The 24,631-nt window shown below is 33.6% G+C and overlaps 1 protein-coding gene and 1 long non-coding RNA gene across 3 annotated transcripts in view; both read left to right on the forward strand.

Annotated features, from left to right (window-relative positions):
* Positions 1-24,631, forward strand: part of LOC149786458 (diacylglycerol kinase zeta-like) — a 198,863-nt gene that overhangs the window by 16,571 nt on the left and 157,661 nt on the right. The window lies entirely within an intron of this gene.
* LOC149786459 (uncharacterized) lies at positions 441-2,800 on the forward strand. The gene is made up of 3 exons (XR_016424924.1): positions 441-514; positions 2,008-2,147; positions 2,577-2,800. It is a non-coding gene; the product is annotated as an uncharacterized LOC149786459 (long non-coding RNA).

Genomic DNA, 24,631 nt, shown 5'->3' on the forward strand with positions numbered 1-24,631 from the left:
TGCTTTGTTAAAGCCTCCTTTGTATACATGTTTATGAGACCACCCCCACCCCACCCCATGTGTATTTCCTATTGCATTGGTTTTAAAATAAGGGTAGGTAGATAGTTTTTTTGTTGTCTGTCTTTTATGTTTTTTCTACACACACACAGACACACACACACACACACACATATATATATATATATATATATATATATATATATATATATATATATATATATATATATATATATATATATATATATATATATATATATCACTGACTTGTACGTGCCATAATAATAAATTTGAAAGTGGTCCATTGAAAGCAAACTGGTTTGTAAAAACTTCCATTATAAAGAAATGGATTCATCAATCAACATGAACTTGTTTGTGTCTTGTATATGAAATGTTCTTAACTTCCTAAATATTGTTCAGCCGAGAAAGGCAATCAACAATAACAAAGTCGGAGATTTGGTGTCTGCACAGTTGCAGAGTTTTGGGATTACAGAAGGAATTATTGGAAGGATCGGAGGTAAGTTTATTTCTTTTTTATTATATTCCATTAAATTTTAAACAGATAAGAACATTTATTGGCTCTCATTTCATAGACCAGCTATATACTGCATCACTTTTTCAGTTGATTGCTTCTGTTTTCGATGGGAATGGGGTTGTTTAGCAAGCTATAAATACTGTATAATGTCATTTACCCACTGGGCATTGCACCATCAGCCGTATTGTTTTCGGACAAACATGTAGGCCTACAGCGTTCAGTAAACCTTGTTGTTTTCATCTTTATTTCAACAGCTTACGTGTGTTGTCGAAGAGGGATTTAAAAAAAATATAATTGTCGTGAAACAATGGTATGGAAATTGGGACTGAGTGTTCCTGCTTCTATGCATTGTTTAATCCTTATAGATATATGATAATAATCATAATAATAATCATGATGATAATAATAATCTCTTATTATTGCTGGGTTTTTTTAAATTTTATCTTTGTACGATTCAGTTGTAATTCTTTGGAAGTGAATTACAAGAATATGGTACATTTTAATGATAAAATTATTTAACTATGCCCATTTTCAACAGAGTAAAGCAAGCTAACCCATTAACATTAGTTGAATTTAGAAGAAAAATATTAATGGTTTTAAGTATTTATTATTATTTTTATTATTAAACATGAAAGAGAAGTCATGTTTTAAATCATTGAAAGAACAATACAATCTGAAATATATTTACTGACTCAAAAATGGATCTTAGAATAACTGTGTACATAATTATCATTATTGCATTAAAACAGAAGAATAGGTTTATGAATGGTGTTATTGCCAGGTAAGAATAGAACAGAACATCCATGCATATTAGGTTGTTTAAAACAAATCTACAAAGCAATCAGATTCATTTCTGCTTCAGTATACTGATGAAAAGCTAAATTACTTTTTTCATTTACTTTAAGTACAGTATTTTATAATTTAAATAATTGTACTGGCCTGCCATATTTTCATGTGTTTGTCGAAATTGCAGCTGCATTCTACTTTTAGATATTAGGTAGTGATTTGTGACATCACATGATGGCCCTTGTTTAACAACTTTATAAACCTTGCAAACCATGATAGTTTATGCCCTTGATTTTGGGTGTAAATTTGTGCACCATATTAAAATTAATGCTTGTGCATGCCATGTTCATGATATTAAATACTACTGAAATTGGATTTCTTTTCTTTGTTTAATTAAAAAGAAAATATGGCATCCATGATACTGTTCCCATGCTTTACTTTACCTGTTGCATACGAATTTACAAAACTGCAAGCATCACTGATCTCTTAACTTTTTAAAGGATGTCAGGTTACATGATTAAAATGATTATTATTGTCATCTTTAATGGCCAAAATGCCAAACCACATTTTTTGTCAGCAATAAATGTGGCTATATGTATTTTTTCACAAGTAATCGATTCCCATCACTTGTAAATGGCATGGAATGTATTGCTTATTATTTGAAAAGTTTGCACTTTTTTAAAATTTAGGGTTGAAACAAGTAAAGATGCAAATCCACAATCACCAAAACCACCGAAAACAGCTACGACAGTAGCAACAAAATAGACCACCAAGATGGCAACACCAAACAGTCTGACTATATAAGACAGTAATACAAAAAATTTCCAAGGTAAGATAATTTCAAACATTCTAAAAACTTTTATAAGTAACAAGTTGTGTCATATCTTGATTACATACAGTTCATTGAAATAACAAGATAGTAATTATGAATAATTTTAATAATGTCTTTAAAGGGAAGCATCAGGATCTTATAACTGATTGAATACATTAGTTTGAACTCATATGCCATTGAGCCAGGAACAGAATATAATCTTGACTGTATTTGTTACCAACAACTTAGAATGATGGTCCCAGATTCATGGAAAAGTCTGTCATAGAAATATAACATTTTCAGGTTTAATACCTTGTTTTCAGAACTAAATGATTCCAAACATGATTTGTAAATTTAAGGCTGCCAGTAACAGTCATGTTATATGTGTACTGTTTGTTTTATTAATTCATCACATTTTATATTTTCAACCAATATTTTTTTTTACAGAACTGGTTCAAATGAAATGGCAGAATATCAAAGAGGTGATGGTAAACAAAATAATCAATGAAGTGCTAAAACCATCAAGAAACCAGGATATGAATGGATGGATTTTCAAAATTAAATGAACAATATGGCACTAAAGGAACCTTATGGGCATTTTTGATATTTGGACCTTTTCAAAATTGTATTTGTACGTGTTGAACAAATGAAAAATAAAATGTATTCTTATATTCTGTAATATTTGCTCAATTCTTGGTCTGATGTTTTATGCCAGGGCGGTGTTCGAGGAATATATATTTGTGTGTGCGTGTAAAAAAACAAAAACAAACACATACAAAATAACTATCTACCTTCCGTTATTTTAAAACCAATGCAATAGGACATACACCTGGGGTGGATTGGGGGTGGTCTTATAAACATACATACAAAGGAGGCTTTAACAAAGCACATATATGGTCAGTGTTTTTAAGACAAGCAAGGTCAAGAAGCAGAATTCATTTACAACTGCATTTGAAGAAAAGAAATAAATATGTGATTCTGTTTGGCACCATGTTGCCTGAACTGAGATGGTACAATGTAAAACCCATATCAATCAATCAACATTAATTTAGTCAATTTTTTAATTCAGATCCTAGACTTGTTAGTTGTTTTGGTATTGAGAAACAATATTCATTTTAATAAACTGTAAAAGTACCTTCCGAATAAATATACAGTTAAAACAGACCAAGTCCATTTCTTAGCTACAATTTTTCTAAGTCTACAATTTCAAGCTTTTTCCAAACGAAAAGTAAACTAAGTTCTCTTGTCCAAGGTATTTCCTTTTTTCTTTAATATCCAAGATAACCTCCGATGTTTGCTTACAAAACTTTGGACAAAATATCAGCATTGTCCAAGGTTTCCCAAGTTTTCCTTGGAAAACCATGGAAAAACCTCGAACATCCAAGGTTTTAGGTCAAAATTTCAAATAAAAGCTTGGAAAATGTATAGCATAGTCAGATGTGTAATTTTGTGTAGTGTAATCTCCAACTTGTTCTAAGAGCTTGTTTTTCTTTTCCATTCCTCTTATACAAAGATGTGGAATTATATACAGTAATTTAACTGGAACAGATCATAGTTTCTGTGCCAGTGACAGTCTCAAGCATGTCATCGATTTGTTCATTGTTTACAGGTAATAAAACTAAATTGATCTGTTTGCACAAATAAATGTTGCTGCTGTAATAGCATGTAATGTGATGAGATACAGGCCAAACTAAGTTGTATTACACATTACATTGGAGTCATGCTATCAGGGATTTCTTAAATCTAGTGTCAGTGGTTTGTTGGAACTCGAATGGAACAGGCTGCATCAGGTTCTGTTATTATCAGCTTGTCAAATAGATTACAGTTCTGCTAATCATAACATTTTTTTATATATCTGTATTCTCCTGTATATACTCACTTCTAAGTTGAGTCAAACAGTCGACAACACTGATCCTGATCTGCTAGAATATATTGTGCCTGTGGATCAGAGTCTATTTGTTTGTTCTATGCTTATTAAACTGCAGACACCCAGATCTGCTGGTGCATTATGTGATGGCCGATCTGGGTTTGTGCAGTTTGAAGTTGGTTTTGTTGTATAAGCAAGTATATATGGTAACCAGATATTGCCAAACATGAGGACAGACACTCCTTTGAGATACCAATTTTCAAGGATTCAGCATAAGGACAGAGAATTTATATCGGGCTTAAATGTTGTCCTCATAATCATAACAGAATTTATTATTAGTGGTACATTGACTGGATTGTGGAATAATCCTACTTTATGTCAAGAGAGAAGCTGATAGTCATTACTAATTAATTGTTGATCATCAATGTGGGGAGGAAAGTCATAAATAGATGAAAGTAAAAACTTTGAGAGGATTTAAAACCTGAGGAAGATAGGTTGTTTTCTTATTTCACAGAGAACATAGAGATATTGGAAATACAGATGTTGAAGAAAACATAACCAATTATTTCTTGAAGTATATAGGGCCAAGAAATTTCAGTGAGAAAAATTTCCTTTGAAACTTAAGCAGTTTGTGTCTCTTTTGTTATATGTTTAGGCTCGAATAAACAGCAACATAAGAAAGAGTGAAAACAACAAGCTTTAAAAAATTTAACAAGTAATTTATTTCCCTGGAAAAGCACTGTAAAAATGAAAAAATAAGAACTTAGTTTTAAGAATCATGTCCAAAAATAATCCAAGAATAATCCACGAATTAAATTTTAGAAGTCCTAATAATGAAATGTTCTAAATGAATCCAAGTTCAAGTCCCGACAAAGATTCCAAGATGAAAGGTGATGACATATACTGTATTGTGTTATTCACAAACAATAATTCGGTGTTTGGATTAATGAAATGTCTTTGTCCAAGAATTCAGTATAAGCACTCAAATTTTCCCAGGAAAAAGAATTATCCTTTAAAATCGAAATAATTTGAATAAACATTAAAATGTAATTCCCCAAACTTGTCAGAAACAAACGAACACCTTGACATCAAGTGTTTTAAGCCCAGACTGAGAAAAAAGTCTCTATAAAAATGATTATACAGTAACTCAAAAAGCAAATCAAATTCCAGGATGAGAGTCAATTTTCCAGAACCTTTGAAAAGTATTTGCATATAAAAACACGTTCCAGTATGACCTTGACAAGAACCAATCATTTTATTCTAAGATAAAAATAAAAAGATGTTTACATCTCTCACTGATTTCTGAATTAAGGTTGGGAACTAGGTCACCTTTAAGTGTTTACAGATGAACAGTCAAGGTGAAACTATTTTCTGGAGTTCCTTGTAAACAAAACTACATTATTTTGACATATGATGATATTTTTTTTTTTTAAATTTAAAACTTAAAATTAAGCTAAATCAAATATAAATTAAATCAAATGTATGTAACAGTGTCTCAAAGAATTAGAATACAAGAAGCATTTATGTACAGTGGATTAGGAGTTCTTCCCCCCACACACACACACACACTCATGTTTATTATTTATAGTATCATTTTCAAAACTTTAAGTTGTAAGTTAAACAGTTAAAATACAGAAACAATAGAGCTTTTATACAGAACAGAACTGAATTGAATTTTATTTCCAGCTTTGACTGTAATGTTTATGTAAACAATGAAGTGTAGTTTAATGCCTGTAAATGGTTACAAAATTGTGTCGTGTTTAAACAGACAATTATGTGGCTGCCAGTAACACATTGATTTAAGTGTTCCATTAAATGATATATTTAATGTCCAAGCTTAGCAGGAATGTTTACTATTGTTTTCTGTTGTTTATTTACTGTTATTTTCTATTGTTTGTTTACTGTTGTTTTCTATTAATTTTCTCAGGTATGAATGATTTTTATTGAATGTGATATATTTAGGAAAAAATGTAATTGACAAAAAAAATTTGATAGTGCACCTTATACAATTGATACATTTACAGGTTAATTAATAATAATGTTGATAAAAATTCATTAAATTACAGAATTTACCTTTGAACATTTTATTCCAAATATCACTTTCTGATCAATATTTTGGGCATACATGACATAATTGGAAGAAATGGTATAACTATTCTGAGTAATTATTCCAGGGAAAAGAATGATTTCAATATTAGTTCAGTAAATTAATCTGCTTATTAATATTTGTGTTAATTAGCAATTCAGTAAATTTGTATGTATCATAACACTAGAAATGCAAGTTTAAAAAGCATCAGTAACTAACCAGTCTCTATTGCATAGTTTTTACTTTTTGTGTAAAAAAAAATACTTGACCATTCTGTGTGAATACATCTGCCTGCAGATTAGAAAATTGTCAATTACACACAGTTCACTCTAGCACCTCATATGCCAATGCACAGAACAACCATCATTTTCAATTATACCATGTTAGTGGATATGTAGCGAATGTGTGACCAGAGAAGATTTCTAATGTTGCTGGTCCTTCACTGTATTGCAGTATTCCTTCAACATTCCTTTACTGCATTAGTATTCCTTCAAGAATTCACTGCATTATTGTCTTCCTTCAACAAGTCTTTGCATTATTATCTTCCTTCAACAAGTCCTTTACTGCATTATGGTCTTCCTTCAACAAGTCCTTCACTGCATTACGGTCTTCCTTCAACAAATATTATCTCAGTGGCACATGTATTCTCTCATATGCCAACTAACAGCTGGGTACAATAAAAAAATTTCATCATGGAGTGCCAGGGTATTTCAGACATTGCCAGAATTATATTAGGGAATAACACTTGATTGTTATGGGGCAGGGGCCTTAAACTTTTTTCATTTAATTTCTGCTTGTCATTTGCTGGAGAAAAAACAACACAAGAAAGTGTTTAGTAGACTTGGGACATTCTGTAAAATTCAGACAGAAAACAAGTGTGGCCACTGGAAGGGACCTTGGGATTCTTCTGCAGTTTGCATAAGTGCTTAAAGTGCACAGGGAAAAATCATTACACTTTTTGTGAATTTGGTCTTGTATCAAGACCAGAGGAACCTTCCCTCCCCCTTTTTTTCACAATTTCCTGAAAGAGAATCTCTTCCAGTGAAGCCCCTCCTGAAGGAGGGTCTAGACATTCGAGAAGCCGATTGACTTCATTCACCATATAGGGTGACAATGAACTTTTCTCATGCCTCTGGCAGAAAGCATACCTCAGGTTGTGGATTGCATGCTCCCACCCATTGGGGAGGTACAACACTAACAGCAGGTTAACCCTCCCATTGGGGAGGTAAAGTACCGCAACAGCGGGTTGTTCCCTTTAGAGAGGTTGAGCATTTTGAAAGTGGGTTGCACCCTCCCTCAGACAGCAGGTGTGACCCAAGTGGGTAGAAAGTCTAGCTTCTGATCACGCTAGCTTTATATGCTGACATTTTCTCAGCTACTTCATTTTGCCTGCTGAAGTCATAAGTAAGGATCTGATATACTTTTGCTATCACTGCTATGAACAAGCTGAAAATATCAGAATCATGGAAACATATTTAAATACCAGCCTTGTAGGTTCCTTACTCAACACACTCAGCTCAGCCTTTTCTGCATCATTCTCTGGCTTTAGTATGTCTGATATACCTGAAGATCAGAGCCACACAGATAATCCCATGCAGGAAAGTCATGTTCAGAATAAAAATGAAAACAATGGTGCAGATGATGATTTGGAATTATCCATTATGGCTGACACTCCAGAATTCTTGAGGGTCAAACATAATAAATACAGTATCACTGTGAATATAGATCCACAAAAGTTTGAGTTTGTAAAACAGATATTGGATTCAGAACCTTGCATGACTTCATGCAGTTCAAGTGTACAAAATGGTATTATCTACAGAACACAAGAGAAAAACACTGTGACAGCTACATTGTATAAAACAACATGTGTCTTACATATACAGGGGCTGAACAGTCTCACATGGTTAGATCATATTATCTGTAAATGTAGACAGGATGAGAATACCCATGCTAAAGGCATTTATATGCTGACATCTACACCAGTAACTAGATGTAGTACCAAACATGAAACAGTTCCTAAAGTCTTTGACCTAAATGACTCAGGCAATAAAATTAACACCCCTCCAGAGTGTCAGGCAATTACACGCTCCATAAATCATGACCACAGCAGTGATGGCTTAAGCCTTAATGATTTCTTCATGTGTGTACATCAAAAAACAATTAGGAAATTGGAGACCCAAATCGAAGAATTAAAACTACAGTTACATGCTATTAAATCAGCACAGGGAAAGGTTAATGAGCAAGTAACCTCATGTGAAACAGCAATTCAGACAGACTCCCAAATATCAACAGTATCAGATGCTCAGACACAGACAATCCCAGTACCAGCCAAAAGAAAATGTAAAATGACCATGCAAATAAAAACTGATGCCCAAAGTAATCCTGCATTGCAGACAACAGTATCCCCCTCTCAGTCATGTGACACACCTGCAACAGCAATAAGTGTACATCCATGGCCCGCAGTTCAAACAAGTCTGTTACCTTCACCAACAACTGCATTTCCCAGTGCTCAGACAGATGTGTCAGAATCAACAACAGTAATTCACACAACTGAAACACCAATTTCAGCACCCCTTCCTCCAAGATATGTGTCTGAAATACAATCCAGAGTCCAACACACGACATCACAAGCCAGAAAAGATAGGACTCTAATAATTGGCTCCTCAATTTTGAAAAGTATAATACCAAGGAGACTTTTTAAAACAGATGTACAGACTTTAAGAGGTGCAAAAATCAACATCACTGACAGAATAATGAACAGTGACCTAACCAAATACAAACAAATTATTATTTTAGTAGGTGGAAATGATGCCTGTGAGGGAAGGTCACTAAATCAACTCAAAACAGATTTTGAAAGTTTATTGTATGCTGCTAGATATTGCAGCCCAAATACATGTAAATTTAAATTAATGATATCGGGACTACCTCCTCGTGTGGACAACAAGGCCAAAGAAATAAATGATCTGATAATTGACTTATGTGAAGATTTCAACCTACAGTACATTCCACAATACAAATCTTTCTTCATTCAGAATCAGGATGTCAACCTTAGTCTCTACCACAGAGACAAAATTCATCTAAGCAGAAAAGGAACCTCTCAGCTACTGAGAAATATTAACATGTATGCCCCTATTTTCAAGCACTTTAATGAAGAGTGTTGTCTTAACTGTGGAGAAACTGGGCACATGACACAGGTATGCCATCATGGCAAACAGATCGAGTGTTTTAGGTGCCATAAATATGGACACAAACAAAGACTTTGTCCATCAATGTATACATATTAGGAAGCTGGCAAAGAGGAGAATGCCAACGCTTCATTTACAAAAAAACTAAATGTACCCAGTGGGACTCTTGACTCTAACTATTCAGTGGACACTAATGTAGATGCAAATGTAAATGGATTTTCAGGGTTTGTATGTGACTTTGAAGATGCTAATATATATGAACATTTAAATATAGAAATAGGATGTCAGAATGATAAAAGCAGTATGGAGACAATCTCAGTGAGTACCCCATTGCATGATGACATACATGTAATTGATATGAAACTAAATACAAAAGGTTTTAACATAGGTCACTTAAATGTACAAGGTATAGTGGGAAAGATAGACCAGATTAAGTTAATGTTGTCTTCCATGGAAAATAATATACATGTTTTAGGACTCACTGAAACCAAATTAATGCTAACCACAATGATGATCTATTTCACTGTCATTAGGCTACAATAAACCATTTCGTAGGGACAGAGAGACAGCGGGGGGGGGGGGGTCTTGTTGTATACATTAGGGAAGATGTAAATGTAAAAAGGCGACTTGACTTGGAGCCACATGAAATTGAGAGTATCTGGGTGGAAATTTTTCAAAATAATGCAAAATCTTTCCTAGCTGGTTTCATTTATAGACCACCTTCCTCCAAAGCATTTTGGAATGATAACTTTTTGAAACAAATAGAAAATGTTCTAGCACAGGAGAAAGAAACATATATACTCGGAGATATAAATAAGGACCTTCTCAATACTCAAATAAGGAACAACTGGATGGAATTTATTGAATCATTAGGCCTAGACCAGCTGGTAAATGAGCCTACAAGGGTAACAGAAAAATCAAGCACTCTTATTGATCACATTTATACTAACCTACCAGACAATGTGGCTTGTGTTAATGTACCAAATGTTGGTCTTAGTGACCACTATCCTACTTTTTTGACAAGAAAGGTTAAATGCAAGAAAAATAAGAAAAATACACATAAAACGATCACTTACAGGTCGTTCAAAACTTTTAATGAAAAACAATTTCTCAATGACCTATATAAAGTTCCATGGAGTATGATCCAAAATTTGGATGACATAGATGAAGCCATGAGGGTGTGGACTGACTTATTTATGGATGTAGTATCTAAGCATGCACCACTGAAAGTACATCGAGTAAAGACTGATATTCAACCTAATTGGCTTACTACTGAAATCCTAGATGCTATGAAAACACGAGACAAATTCAAGGCTATGGAAAACCATGCACAATATAAAGTATGGAGAAATAAAATAACAAGTGTGATCAAAAAAGCTAAAAAAACTTATTATCAATCATTGCTTGAAAACAAAAAGAGCAACACAAACTCCATTTGGAAAGTCTTCAATGAACTCACTGGAGGAACGCACAAAAAACAGACAAATAAAATTCACTCACTTCTGGTAAATGACACCATAGTCACTGATGACACTGACATTGCAAATGTTTTCAATGATTTTTTCATCAACATTACCACAAAGTTAAGAGAGCCAGTGATAGAAAACAACTTTAATGAACTGAAAAAGTTCTGCAGCAGTAAAATCTCAAAGGAGGTATGTTTCTCTATCCCACCAGTGTCAAAAAACTTTGTTAAAAAATGTCTCAGTGAACTTGATACCAAGAAAGCTACAGGACTTGATCAGATTGGTCCACGACTCATTAAATCTTCTGCCTTTGCTGTTGTAGATAGCATAACATTCATAATTAATTTAAGTATTGCAACCTCATCTGTCCCCAAAATATGGAAAACTGCAAAAGTAACTCCTATTCACAAATCTGGTTCTAAGGATGATGCTGATAACTACCGACCAATTTCAATACTACCAAACTTGTCAAAATTGATTGAAAAACATGTCCATGACTCATTCATGTCATATTTAACCAAACACTTGCTGTTACACCCTAATCAATCAGGCTTTAGACAGAACCATTCCTGTGAGACTGCCTTGATCTCCCTAACTGATAAATGGCTTCAAGCACTTGACCAAGGTAGAATAATAGGAACTGTATTTGTAGATTTCAGGAAAGCTTTTGACATGGTGGATCATGAAATCCTTTTGAAGAAACTGAAAATCTACCAGTGTGATGAAAGAACAATTAGATGGTTTACTTCATACTTAAATGAGAGAACACAACATGTTTACATAAATAATGTTCTGTCTGAACCTGAAACAATTAGATATGGAGTACCACAAGGCTCAATTCTAGGTCCACTACTATTCATTTTATTTATTAATGACCTACCACTTTTACTTAGAGACTCAATATCATCTACAGATCTCTATACAGATGACACAACATTGTCAGACATCCAAAACACAAAGCATGAGCTCGAAATTTCTTTACAGAATGCACTAAACAAACTGGAAAACTGGTGCACATGTAAAGGCATGGTGGTAAATACTGGTAAAACTAAAATATTACTTATCTCAACACGGCAAAGAAGGACAGATCTTGATAGTGATGAACTATGTCTGACATGGAAGGATACAAATCTGCAAATAGTCTGTCATGATAGGCTACTTGGTGTTCTGGTAGATAATAACCTATCATGGACTGAACATATCAAACATACCAGTAAAAAAGTCAATTAAAGTTTATAGCTTCTCAGTAGGATAAGACATTTTCTCCCTGAAAGGCACACAAACTATTTTATAACAGTTACATACAACCCTATTTGGACTACTGTAGTACAGTATGGGGTAATTCAAATGATAAAAACATAGCAAAGCTGGCACATCTTCAAAAAAGAGCATTTGGGCTAATATCAATCCGGAAAGAAAGCAAGGAAAGTTTAGCTGGTAGGTTAAAAATATTACCTATTAAAGACCGAATCTGTTTGAGAAAAGCCAAATTAATGTACAGGATATCTCAGAATAGTGCTCCTGAATATTTACAATCACTATTCCAGTATAGGCTACCTGGTAATACTCCCCACCTGCGATCCATGTCTACCAAACAGTATAAAATTCCCAAACCAAATAAGGAGTTATTTAAAAAAAGTTTCCAATACTCTGGAACTCTGTTCTGGAATAGTATTCCAGCTGAGATTAGAAATGCCCACTAGACTATTTCCTTCTTCCAAACCCAATATATCCAGTGGCTTCAGAGATGCAGCTTAAATAAATAAATTCCTTTGTATGAGGGCCTCAAGGTAGATTAGTTTTTAGCTAATTGTGTTACCCTCTTTAAATAAGGTCATTATTATTATTATTATTATTATTATTAAGGAGGCTGCTCAGAATCCAGCAGCATATTGCAGCACTTGCTGGGGGATGTAGCTATGTCCTGCCATTCACTATTTTTCACAAGTGCTTTATTGGCAGAACTTCTGCACATCCAACCTGACATTGTGCTAGACTACTCAGAGGTATTACTTAAACACATTAAAGACCTTCAAAGGGCTGCTTCCATGGAAGCTGAGTCCCACTTAAGAAGATTCTTCCCTGCTGTGACTTTAGGACATTTGAAGGATCATCAGCATTAATTCTTCACACCTGTTCCTGGTCAATCACAATCAGCCAGAAGGCCTAATAATGTGAATTGCCCCTAATTCAACGAGACCTGTTCATAGTCAGTAGGGTTCATGACATCCCTAGGGACTTGCACCCTTTCTGTAGTAATGCATTCCACTCCTCAACATTCCTGTAGGTGCTTGTTTCAGCAATTTTTCGGAGGCTTGGTCAAGCATGAAGAAGGAAAGCTGTCAGCAGAATCATAGTTTACCTGAATATCCTGTTATAGTTCCTAGGGATGGATGGGTTTCATGCTGGGTTTTGTACTACTTGAAAATACCCTGCCCAGCCAGGTTTAAAGATAAAATTTGATCTTGCTGGGTCTTCCACTGTTTTATGGTTGACGGAAAGGGCGGGTAAGAGAGGGGGTTGGGAAACTGGATGAAACAGGAGTAGTTCTCTACAGGGTACTTGTTAATATTTCCCTACCATCCATCCCAAATAATTGCTCATATTTGAAATAACAAGTCCTGCCCAAAATATAAAAGTTCTAATTTTGATATAAAATGCTCAGAAGAAACCTGCTCTTTGCTCAGTAAAACATATAACGGGATACATTTTCCTAACAATGAACCTTTTCATAAGAAATTAGTGTGTACATGTACAAAAATAGAATTATGCCCCAATCTCCAGATCTCACATCAGTAGAACAATAATGACAAAACAATATTATCAAAAAGTTTTCATTTTGTAAAACTAATGATATTGAACAATTTTTTAATCTTGTGTAGGACAAATGGTCCGTTTATTGATTGTTCAGCAATTTTCTTTTTTTCACAGTATAAGATCAAACATTCTTTTGTGCATTGTAAAACCACCCTTCTTTATTGCGTTGTAAAATCACCATTAAAAAATCACCCATCTTTTTTTTCCCGTTATGAAATCACTTTTTTGCATTACAAAATCATTAACATGAGATCACCTTTCTTTTTAGCATCTTCTTTTGCATTATAGAATCACCCTTCTTTTTTTGCATTATAGAATCACCCTTCTTTTTTTTTTTGCATTATAAAATCACCCTTCTTTTTGGCATTATAAAATCATCCCTCTTTTTGCTTTATAAAATCACCATTATATAAAATCACATTTCGTTTTTGCATTATAAAATCAAACCATTATTCAACTACTTCCCGGTGATGTTTTTCCAAATACAGAAGGGAAATTGCTAGGTTGCTTTGATATCAGATATTAGTGGTTTTGGTTTTTCAACATCGTCTTTTTATTACTGTTCTCTGTAATGTTAGTTATATGCATGAATGACATTTACCATCATCATTAGGGATAACAATTACTCTAAATTTAAGGTATTTATGATGATGATGCTATTATTCTTGCAGATCACACACACAAATTTCAAATTTTTTAAATATTAATTTCTGGAAGAATGGTAATTGAAAGTCAGCGATGAAATAAAGAAAATAAAAAATGATAATATCTGATATCAAAGCAATCTATTTCTCTTTTGTTATTGGAAAGACATCACATGGAAATAATTGATTAGACTGTTTACCAGTATATTTAGAGTTCCATTTTAAATACTTGGAGTAGTTTTATTGTGTAGTTAAGAGAGTATGTAAGTAATAGAAGGTTTTGTAAAGGATGTAACAAAATGTTAGCAAAAAAAAATTTGTTTAGTGAGATGTCAGAAACATAGAGAGTGAGAGTGAGTAATCCAGTCTACATGAATATCTTTGTACATGTAGTATTTTTCACAAACACATATTTCTATTGTATTTTGATATTATGACTCATTGGACTGAATATTAACAGTGCTTGTTTTATTTTCTCAATATGTATGAGTTCTCTGAGACATGAATTGTTGAATTTTCAAAATTTTCTTTTACTCCAATTAAAGTTTGTAACTTTATTTATATACCTTCAGACTGTAAATAATGATCAGTTATTTTTGTTGTTTCAGCATCTAGATTTTGAATCTCTTTTAAATTTTCTCTGACATAAGAAAATGCAATTCATCTTTCTCTTTTTTTTATACGTTCAGAGTTAAAATCTATGAAATATCTCATCATGTATCGATGAGGACCATTTAATAAATAGGGTCTGTAAGCTTCTTTCTGTGCCTAGATTTACTCAGCAGTCAAACCAAATAACCATTAATAATACATTCTGTATTATATGAATGACAGTTGGGCCATTATTGTAAATTCCTTGTTCTCTGATTTTTTTTGAATGCCTGAAAATTGATAACTAGAACAGGCTTTCTATCTTTGTATAGTGGTATCTGGTTACAATGCATACTGATGGAGAAAATTGTTTAGATTAGCAGAACTGTGGTATCAATGACAAATTGATGAATGAGCCACTGAGCTTGTCTCCACTGAACTGTCTTGGTCATATGGCTGAATTTTGTCAAATGTGAGAAGAGTATGGATTTTACAGTGAGTTAGACCCTAAATTAATACTCAGTATGTCAAAATATTTATTACATCTGAATTCACACTTTGATGGAAGATAAAGGAACAACTGTAGGGACTGACCCATAGTGGCATGAAAACTTCATGAGCATTTCATGCTAGCTTAGGTGCTTAGCGAAGACCAGGTTCATAAGGGTCACTAACTGGTGCTTTACTGTGAAATGTGTTTAAAATGTAGTTTTTCTACACACATTTGAGTGCCCCATTACTAATACTGTTGATGAGTGGATGAGTAAATGTATAGAAAAAGTGTATTTTTAACACATTTCACTGTTCATGTATCACTGGTGTGCAGTGAGGGTACTGAAAAAAGTGAGATTGCCGTTAATGGTGTTTTATATATTGTACCACTGTCTATGTTTAACAGGCTTGTCATGCTGAATATTTTTGGAAGATTCATCATAAGCAAATCTGAGAAAGTTTAATACCAAATAACTTGTATATATAACTAGCTTAATTATGAATACTTCGTCAGCTGGTTCGTATACACATTCATAAGCAGAAAGGTAAATGAAAACTGGAGGGTTTTTCTTGCTTTCTGGACCAAATATTTCTGCTTCCAGACCACACACTTGGTCAACGATCCATTTCATCTTATAGCAATATCCAAGTTTGTTTTTTTTTGTTGTTGAAATTTTTAGTTTCGATTAAAGAAGGTGAAGTCTAAGATATGGGTCCAATTGTAGATATTGCAGAACCACTCCAGTGGCCTAGTGGTTAGAGCATCTGCCTCAGATGCAGGAGGTTGTGGGTTCGATCCCCGACCGAGTCATACCAAAGACTTACAAAAATGGTACTAACAGCTGCCTTGCTTGGCACTCAGCATTAAGAGTTAGTGTTAGGACTGGTCGGCATAGTGTCAGGATAATGGGACTGGGTGTGACATCATGCTACATGTCTGCGGCATGATGCCCCAGATCTAGACATCATTATAAACTGTTATACTGCAGACATCATAGCGATATAATTGAAAAATTGTTAAAGCTACGTTAAAAATCCAAATCACACACACACAGATATTGCAGAGAATCTAGAAATTGTCTGTGTTTAGGAGAGAACTCAAAATAAGTTTGATGCTCAGTCCTCTCTATATCTTCATTTGATTTTGATGTAAATTCCAAGATGATTTTTGCAGATGAACACTGTTTAAATGAACTGTCCATGTACATCGTTTCTTATCCATAATTGGATACAAACACTCTGTGGACCAGACTGCATTTAAGGATATCAGCCATAACAAAAATATCGAAGTAAAAAATAAAGTCTTCAGCCATTATAAATTAAAATATCAAAATAAATTATAAAAGTCTTCAACCACAACAAAAATATCAAAATAAAAGGTAAGAATCTTTAACATAGTTAATACTCTCTGATATTTTTTATACATATATTGACTTGTAACACTGATATGTTGTATACATATATTGACTTGTAACACTGATATTTTGTATACATATATTGACTTGTAACACTGATATTTTGCATACATATATTGACTTGTAACACTGATATGTTGTATACATATATTGACTTGTAACACTGATATTTTGTACACATATATTGACTTGTAACACTGATATTTTGTATACATATATTGACTTGTAACACTGATATTTTGTATACATATATTGACTTGTAACCCTGATATGTTGTATACATATATTGACTTGTAACACTGATTGCTGTAATACCTTCCAGTTTGAATTCTGAACACTGTGCAGGACATAGATGGATGTGTGATGCTGCTTCAACACATGAAGTTGTTGTAAGTGCCTGATGTGCACCTAGCTTATAATGTCAGCATCATTCATTTCTGAACACAAGACAATTATTATGTTCTGGACATAGATTTACATGTGATAATGACTACAGTAACACCTTCAAGGTATTATAAGTGCCTGATGTGCACCTAGTTTATAATGTCTGTTATGCTCAGTTTGAATTCTGCGACTTTATTTTGTTATACATGTGATTCTACAGGTGGTACTGGGCAAAAATATATTTTTTTAAACCGTCTACTGCACATACTGTTATATTGTTGAAATCTACTGGTTTTGAAAATTAAAGCATTTATTTTAAAATTCAAATTTAAAAATTAAATTACAGTATTTTTATGCATTCTATTCAAACATTACAGAAACAGCTAGAACCATTTCTGGGGACTGGAACTGTTCCGCCAGTGTAATGACTGGTGCAATTATGACTCCTGAGTAATCTGATTAGGAATTGCTAGACAATGGCTGACATGTGACACATACATCAAGCTGTAAATTGATTACCCTGTTCTTGTAATTTGGAGAGTTTAAAGCCAAAGGCATTACGTTTTTCAAGGCGTTACAAGTAATTAAATTATCAGAGTTGGTCTGTGATGGTTTTCCAGTCTTTGAGATATAAAGGAGAGACCAACCCAGAAATGATCATGAAAGAAACACCTGAGTATTTTTATGTTTTAAGAGGAATATTTAAAGACAGCTCCATTTTGGGTCAATTCATTGTCAGACTGCAAAAATGTGCCAAATGCAAATCACTGGCTAGGAAATGGTACAGGTTCTTCAGTACTTGGAATTAGAGTTTGATTGTATGAAAAATGTGTATCAAAGGTCCTATAAGTTTGCATTGTATGTTTCATGCAAAGTGTGTATCAAAGGTCCGATAAGTTTGCATTGTATGTTTCATGCAAAGTGTGTATCAAAGATCCTAAGTTTGCATTGTATGTTTCATGCAAAATGTGTATCAAAGGTCCTATAAGTTTGCATTGTATGTTTCATGCAAAGTGTGTATCAAAGGTCCTAAGTTTGCATTGTATGTTTCATGCAAAGTGTGTATCAAAGGTCCTAAGTTTGCACTGTATGCTTCTTGGAAAGTGGGAATTAATATAGTATATGGAGACATAAATGAAATCACCAAGCTTATGCAGGCACCGATGCATTGGAACAGTTTTCTTTGACAAACACACCTACTTTGATGGCCTTTTTTGAGATTGGATTAAAGGTTGATAAGGACTGGCACTTGCAGAGACTTTGTTTGCATGTTTTGTGGCAGAGCACAATTATCATTCCTCATTGTAAATCCTTGTACTTACCTCGTTAAAGTTTTGTTTCCAGACTCAGATTCACACAGAAATTTTCATGCTAGTGTGCAAAGACAACAAACATTGTCATTCTTATCCTAGCAACCCGATTGTACAGAAAAGTTGAAAATATGCATAGGAATCAGTTCAGTACCGTGATTGCGAAAACAGAATTATGGTAAAAAATGCATTTGTACTTGTTTTGTTTTCAATTCCTTTAAAAACATTTAAAATAATGGGTCAGTAAAAAAAAATCTGCTAGCTAAGAATCCAATCAACTGATCCAAATTTTGAAATCTACTGTTTTGATGTTCTGGTCTTTCAGATGCATGCTACATCATAAAGTTCATATTGTGTTTTGTTCCTTATTTTGCTTTCAGCGTTACAGTGTTAAATTGGTCATGGTAAATCCATTATAGTCAGGCCACTTGTATTCTCAACAGAGACATCCCAAAATTGATTTGGGTGTCTGCAGTTTTTTTCAAGTTGGCAGCATTGCTGTCTCAGGGAACCATGAGAAGCTTAATCTGATATAATGTAATTGTATATTAGAGGAGGCCCAGGGCATGTCTCAAAGGACCATGAGTAGTAGTAATAATAATAATAATAATAATAATAATAATAATAATAATAAAGATATTATTTAGAGAAGGTAACTCAGTTAGTTAAAGAACTAATCTGTCTTGAGGGCTTCTATCTGTTATGTACAATATATACAGTATATACAAGATGATGTGAAGAATCTGGCTTGACACTAGATAATCAAGTGATTTTAAAATGAAAGTATCAAGCCTGGAACATATGCCAGGCATCAGTGAACACATAAATATATATAAAATATAAAATATCATCCTATTAGACTCTATTTTTATACAGAGTTTTACTGAATGTGTATCCAGGATGTCATATCTCATTGACGATGAGCAAAAAAAAGCAATAAAACCTCACAAACAAAAGTGATTAATTATTGTGATTAAATTCATATGATTATTTCCTAATGTAAGGAAGAACATTTTCAACAAATGATTGATTATGTTGAAGGATAACAACATGACTCTTCATCAGTGAAGATATATACTTGATTTTTTTATTTATTGCCAGCGACTGAAGTACAAATTGACCAGTCATATCTGCCGACCTTCCAGATAGGGCATTTTTGGGACTGTAAAAAGTGGCTTTTGTGGTCCTAAAGGGTGTCAATATGAAAACCACAAGCAACCACTGCTGTACAGTTGAGAATAAGTAATCTAGACAAACAGGCCAGGAAATTTCAATTTGAGTTTGTTTGCTTTTGAAGAATTTAATACATTCCCAAATAAAACAAACATTTAGACTTTGCATTTTTAATCACCTGATCATAAATTGCATTTAAACGTTTTGTTCATTTTCATTTAATAAACAAATTGCTGTGAATGTGAACACTTCATCTTCATCAAGCCTTGATTGAATTAAATGATGTTTAGATTTTGACTACGTTTTGCAAAGTTTCTGTTCTTGATCAGGATGGAATAGGTGTCCCACTGTCTTGTAAACACTATAGCATACACACACATCTTTCTTTTACTTGAATCAGATTTGTTGTGAGCTTCTTATTAACAAGATCTTGAATGAGGTTAATGTTGATTTCATTTTGAGGATGTTGCAGAGTTCTCACATCTGAAAATATTGCACATTTCTGACATTTGAGGATATTGCACACAGTTCTGACATTTGAGGATATTGCACAAAGTTCTGACATTTGACATATTACACACAGTTCTGACATTTGACATATTACACACAGTTCTGACATTTGACATATTGCACACAGTTCTGACATTTGAGGATATTAAACACAGTTCTGACATTTGAGGATATTGCACACAGTCCTGACATTTGAGGATATTGCACACAGTCCTGACATTTGAGGAGATTGCATACATTTCTGACATTTGACATATTACACACAGTTCTGACATTTGACATATTGCACACAGTTCTGACATTTGAGGATATTAAACACAGTTCTGACATTTGAGGATATTGCACACAGTCTTGACATTTGAGGATGTTGCACACAGTTCTGACATTTGAGGATATTGCACACAGTCCTGACATTTGAGGATATTGCACACAGTCCTGACATTTGAGGATATTGCACACAGTTCTGACATTTGAGGATATTGCACACAGTTCTGACATTTGACATATTACACACTGTTCTGACATTTGACATATTGTACACAGTTCTGACATTTGAGGATATTACACACAGTTCTGACCCTTGATAAACATAAACTAAGCAACCTCATGGCTTGTGAACATTCTAACATTTACCATTTTATTTGATTTCAACTAAAATAAATTGAGCAATTAGGTTTCTGATGAATTTGAGTAATATTCCTGTTTTTTTCTTAAAGTATTTGAATCACTTGTAAGTATTATCATTAATGGCCATAGGAGTTAATGGTGTGACCCTTTGTCCATCTTGCACTGTGCATCATCCATCCATCAACACTTGTTTGTAAGCACTCTAGAGATTTCATTTCTGATCCAATTTCAATGAGATTTGGTATCGAAGCTTACATTAACAAGGTGAGTTCAGTTGCGTACAACATGTATGCAGATTAATGAGATGTGCTAGCGAACACTCTAAAGACAATACTGTTGAACAGATTTTGATCAGACTTTCTGTATAAGCTTATGTCATCAAGATCTTAGATGACTTTAGTTATGAGTAAGGTCACTGCTGTTCATGCGCATCCAGTCAGATCCAATACTGGGAATCTGACCTGCAACATGAATCTAAGGCCCTAACTGCTAAGCTATTAAGCTGCTTCCTTAGGTGGTGATTACAATGGTTTGCTGGTTATGACCCCAGGAATAAATGCAACGTAGGTTATGTACTTTTAAGGGTTGGCTTTGAATAGTTTCCAAGTTATGTATCAGGGCTTAGCCCCCAGGGGAAGATGCCAGTTGTATAATTATTGCTTTCTTAGCAAAGAAAGTGATTATATATGTATGGTCTTGGAATGTTGATAAATAGCACTAATATTAGTAGACAATATGTGCCAGCTTTAATAATTGATCTTATTCCCAGAGGGACAAGCAGAAGCAAAAATTCAGGGGACATACATATATATATATATATATATATATATATATATATATATATATATATATATATATATATATATATATATATATATATATATATATATATATATATATATGTATATATATATATAAACAACCACATATGTCTATGTGTCATGGCTGCCAAACAAGAGATGGGTTCAAACTCACAGTGGCATCCCAAGGGTTTTTTCTTACTTTTTTTGTGTTTTTGTGTTCAAACTTTCTTTTTTACTAATTCATCAGTTTTAAAAATATTTACTTTTATTTTTATTTTTATTGTGGAACTTTCATTTATCATTCCCATTTGAGGACGGACAATAGCTGGCTGTATAATGTAATGTATCATGCATTATCCAGACAAGTAACTTAGGTAAAACAAATATTGTATAAATAGGTCAGTTAAATAAAAAATTACTGCATGTTTATTCTCTTATAGTGGGAGTGGATTGTGCACTGTGTGATGCATTTATCGACTTAAATTGTGCTAATTAAAAAAATGGGGGGTGGGGTGATTTATAGTTCTGCTTGTCATAGGCCAGAAGAGCTTATGGGATTATATGTTGTCTTTTGTCTGTTCATCCATTAGCACAAGATTGTTATTGCTACTCTCAAACTACTTGGTGAATTGCCATGCAACTTTACACACTCGTTCATCACATGGACTATTTGGATGTGCATAAAAATGATTCCACTTGGACATCTAAGTGTAGCAGTGACAGTGGCCATCTTGAAAATCTTGTTATGGATTCCCCACCTGAATGTAAAGGCATATTGACATGGAGTTCTGCTACAGGACTTTCTGTTGGTAATAAATGGAAAGGTGCCATTTGGACTCCAACATGGCAACCACAGCAGCCAACTTGAAAATCTTGTTATTACAATTTCTGAGTGGATTGTCCTATCAGAATAGCCTTTCACTGAAAGACTTATGTCATGTATAGTTTGGTCCAATTTTATGCTGTATGGCCACCATGGCAGCCATCATGATAATCTTGTAACTCTTACCCGTCCAATACAAAACGTCACATCAGCATCTTATAATGTCTTGTTGGTCCTAAATGAAAATGGTGCCAATCTGATTTCCATTAAGTCCACCCACATAGGAACAAATTTGAAAATCACAGTATTGCTGAAGTATATTATTATCATAGATGGTTACAGCACTTAGTAGTTAAAAGGAAGAAATGGTTTTATCTTGACTTGCTGGAAATCATTTTTGGCCAGTAGAGTGTCAGTCTCTTTGAGGGCTCCTGTCAAACATTTGTATTATATCCTCTCTTTTGAAAGAATATCCTGTTTTTGGTAAGTGTTAGAAAGCTTGTTAATGCCTTCTGCAAGGAATCAACAGGCAGCTTTCATTGCTGAGTTTACCCATGCAGAAGAATGTAAATTTAACTGCTACTACAGGCACATCTGGTCGGAAAACAAGTGAATTTGCAAAGGAAGTAACTGTGTCATATCATTCAGAGTACATTTTAAAATTGCTGATCCAGAAAAAAGACAGTCACTGAAAATATCCTGAATTGATATCTAGTTCTACATCAGGTCATGTATCTTCTAAATACGAAATAAAATAAAATGAACAAGAGAAAATAAAGACATCAGCTGTAGGTACTATTACCATAATAAAGACATCAGCTGTAGGTACTATTACCATAATAAAGTTATAGTCATATAAACAGGATAAAATATGAAGGCAATGGATAGGCTATCAAATAAATGCATTAGTAATTAGATATATTTAGCTCATTTGGCTGCGGGGTATTGCATGGTCCCTTCCCCATGGTGGGTCATCTGTCATAGGACCATCATATGTTGTCTGTTCACAATTGATATTTACATAAAATCTTTTACCAATTTTGCACTTGATTTTATTGGGAAAATTCTGCATCAATGACTTTCAGACTAGTTTAGTGGATGGTTTTTGGTTGAATGGTTTTCATCTTTTATATTTTGGTAATGGCAGCCATATTGTCCAATATGGCTGCCATTAAAAGAAAAATAGAAGAAGACAAAAACCATTCAGCAGAATTTGATAACCTTCTGTCATAAAGTCCTATAAAATTCCTTAAAATGGTGAAAATCACCCTTCAAACATGGTCACTCTTACGACAAATAAAAAAGAAACCCTTAAATGACTTCTTCTAAAAAAACTCAACAGAATTTGACCAGATTTGACAGCAAGCACAATTTTTACACATGATGATTTGCCATCACTTATGGCCACCATTCCTCAAAATAGAAATCCTAAAAAAAAATGGAGTAACTTGATTGCAGTATTTTAATTGCAAATTAGTAAAAATGCTTAATCTACTACCCTAAATAAAGAATTTGTTTGTTACTTTGTGAAAGTTCACTGCAAAATGGCAGTTGAAGAGATTTTTAAACTTGTTTGAAACAACCTCTGAATCATGTATATGTCAGCAAATTCACGTCTTTACATCATTCTGTTCATCCTAATTTCTTTGTTGCCAATTAAACATTACCATAATTATTCATAGACAACACAATGAAGCATTAACATCAGTATATGAATGAGAGAAAACAACTTCTTTCCAACCAAATTGACACAGTTAACATATAAGTGCATCTTTTAAGTGTTAGATGGGTTTTCTTATTTTCTAAATGTAACCACTCACTGTTTGGTTTCATTGCAACAGTCCATTGATAGGATTGCAAAAGACTATATTGAACAAGGGCCATTTTCTACACCCGGTTTTATGAGTAAAGCAGTGTTTATGAGAAGTAAATGGAAAAGTTGACTACTTTTTATGTCTTTGTATGTTTTGACACCCAGTTAAACCATAGCAACGGACACGTGAACAAAAAATTGAAGTCAGAAATAAATGTTAACTACCTCATATGTACAGATTACATAATATAAGGGCATCAGGAAAGGGGGCAGAAAATGGCCCTTATTCAATATAGTCCTTTGGCATTGGTTAAATAGTCTTTGCTTTGCTGCTTTTTTTCGTATTTGTGCAAAAATGAGTAAGGTCAGAAAAGAGCTTGGACCTTGGAAAGTCCACAACATATCACTGTCCTATATGTTTCTGACCTTCATAATTGCATTTTAATTCTAAATCTTCAAAAATATAATGTTTAGACTTTGCTTTTTATGGATTGTA

This window comes from Sinohyriopsis cumingii, chromosome 12 (assembly GCF_028554795.1).
Source record: "Sinohyriopsis cumingii isolate HCF-2022 chromosome 12, ASM2855479v2, whole genome shotgun sequence".
Taxonomy (NCBI): Eukaryota; Metazoa; Mollusca; class Bivalvia; order Unionida; family Unionidae; genus Sinohyriopsis; species Sinohyriopsis cumingii.